The following is a 2,500-nucleotide window of genomic DNA, read 5'->3' on the forward strand; positions in this document are numbered from 1 at the left end:
AGGAGGTATGTTAGGCAGTTTTTAGAGGTTATGCAGGGAGGTACATTAGTTTGGGCATCATTACCAACTGCTTCTGAGTATCAGAGAAATGGGGTCCAGATCCGGGGTGAATGTCTGATTTCCCATCCATTAGTCAAGGACAAGGTTACACTTAGATTGGTCCAGGTGTTCCTACAGACACTGATCTGACAGTGCTTTGGGACTAGGACCTAACAGGTCAAAACATAGGACCAACTCACTATCCAGCTCTCATGGCAGCCCCTTTTCAAAATCACTTGCACCATCACCAAGACTATCTTTAGGAGATGTGCATGACACATTTGAACATGACTTACTGTGATTCAAGTGTGACATTTCTGTCACTTTGACCTTCACATACATGTCAATGTTTAACTCAAAGGGGGATAAATTATTAAATAAATTAAAAAGAGAAAAGAAAAGAAAATGGGGGGACTTGGGGCACTTGTTAACTGCATAATGTATTTCATTCATGTAATGGTACTGCTTAAAATGTAATGGAAATGTGAAAAGAAATCTGTCTGTCATAACATGAGTGCAGTCATTAACACCATTAATTCTGTATGTATTAACACTGTTACAGCTGGCAGTTGCAAACTACTCAAAGTAGTAATACTCAAATTTTCAGGGAAACACGAATAAGAAAGTGAAGCAATAAAATGAATGTCCTACAACATAAAGAAACACTGCTGCCACATCACCCTCACCACTGTACCAATGATGATATTTTTGTGTCTGAGGCCACAAGTTATTGTGTATGAAAAAATAATATAATCTGATGTGCAATAACTCAACAGACAACATTGTTCATATTGAAAAAAACACTGCATAATATAAAAAACAATATATGTTTTTTTTTTTTCAATTGCAAGATACAAACTCGTTATATACTGAATTAACAGTTTTTACTAACTGAACCACTTGAGGACATTCAGTACATGCATATAGGTAGGTAAACCACCTTGTCAAGCTGCCAGCCCAGCTATCTGGAATTTTGTAAATAATTCTATGTCATTTTTGAATATTGATATGATTTATACAGAACTGTATGTTATGTGCTGAGCTTCAAGAATGTAACCACAGCATAACCTGCTGGAACATAGATGATTAACTTGTGAGAATAGTTGAGGTTAAGTTACTTTATAGCTGGGCCATAAACAAGAGATGTTCTCTCTCTGTTTCCAATACAGAAGCAGACACAATGTCTTGCACTAGAAGTTTTTCTATTGCCTTGAAAGAAAAGTAATTACTATGTTTGAAATGTATTTTATTGTTTTACGACTTACAAGATCTGGAAAACATCTAAGAGATATGTATTTTTATCCTAGAGATGTGAAATTCTGTTAAGTTTCTGTTTAGCCTGGGAACTGAAGTCAGGTGACAAAGAGTTATGTCATGCAAGCTGGCCCAGCAGTAATGCCTGATATTAATTTGGGAATTTTCTCAGAGAGAGACTGGGCATTTTGATTTTTGTCTTGGACCTAGCAAGAACATCCACTCATCATCACCATCTGCACGCGCCTTACTAATAGTAAGTAACTAGAATACAGTAATTTCTCTTAGATATAAATAGAAATATAGTCAAGATTAGTTTAGATGTTTCTGGCATTTATTTGAGACTGCCCTGCAATGTTGTTTTAAAGTATTTACTGTGATTTTGAACTCTGAAGTCACTGTGTTGAGTTGCTGAGTATTGTCTTGTTTTATTTTTTATTATTAAATATAGTTAAACCTGTCTTTAAGCTCTTAGAGTACTGGCATATATATTTGGTGACACTGTACAGGCCACTCCTAATAGCCTGGCACATGGTCAAAACTACTATTTGGATTAATAGTAACATTACACAGTAGGATTGGACACCCTTTGTAAGGGTCTTATAGTAGCTGATAATGGTGGCTGGTGGCAGCTGGAACTACCTTACAATCAAGGAGAAAGGGGGCATTGCTAGTAAACCTGTGCCAGCCTTTCCCAGGTGTGTGTGTGTGTGTGTGTGTGTGTGTGTGTGTGTGTGTGTGTGTGTGTGTGTGTGTGTGTGTGTGTGTGTGTGTGTGTGTGTGTATGTGTGTTTGCATATCAATCAAATCTGAAAGTGCGTGTATGTCAGCTACTTGAGCAGGGACACAAAGCACTGGTTGGACAGAGAGGGTGCTGGAGGTCTTAGGTTGGCCACTCGGCTGAGGTCTCAACCCTATAACTGTGCCAGTGGGGAGTCTTCTTGGGGATCTGGAAAAAGAGGGAGAAACCAGCCCCAGACTGGCTGTGTTCTCTGTGTGCTCTTTAGGGAAGTAGTACTTTATTGTGTGTGTACTTGTCATCCTCACAGTATGTATGTCCCGTCACTGTTGTCAGTGGTGAAGAGTGAGGCTCCTTGATTACTGGGCTAGTGCAGGGGCATCACACACCTCACTAGAATTTATTGTGCAAAATAGTTAGAAATGTGATTAGTAATTATACGATGCCTTAAAACATCACTGAACAGGA

The sequence above is a fragment of the Protopterus annectens genome, chromosome 10.part0 (assembly GCF_019279795.1).
Source record: "Protopterus annectens isolate FY-2018-M chromosome 10.part0, PAN1.0, whole genome shotgun sequence".
NCBI lineage: Eukaryota > Metazoa > Chordata > Ceratodontiformes > Protopteridae > Protopterus > Protopterus annectens.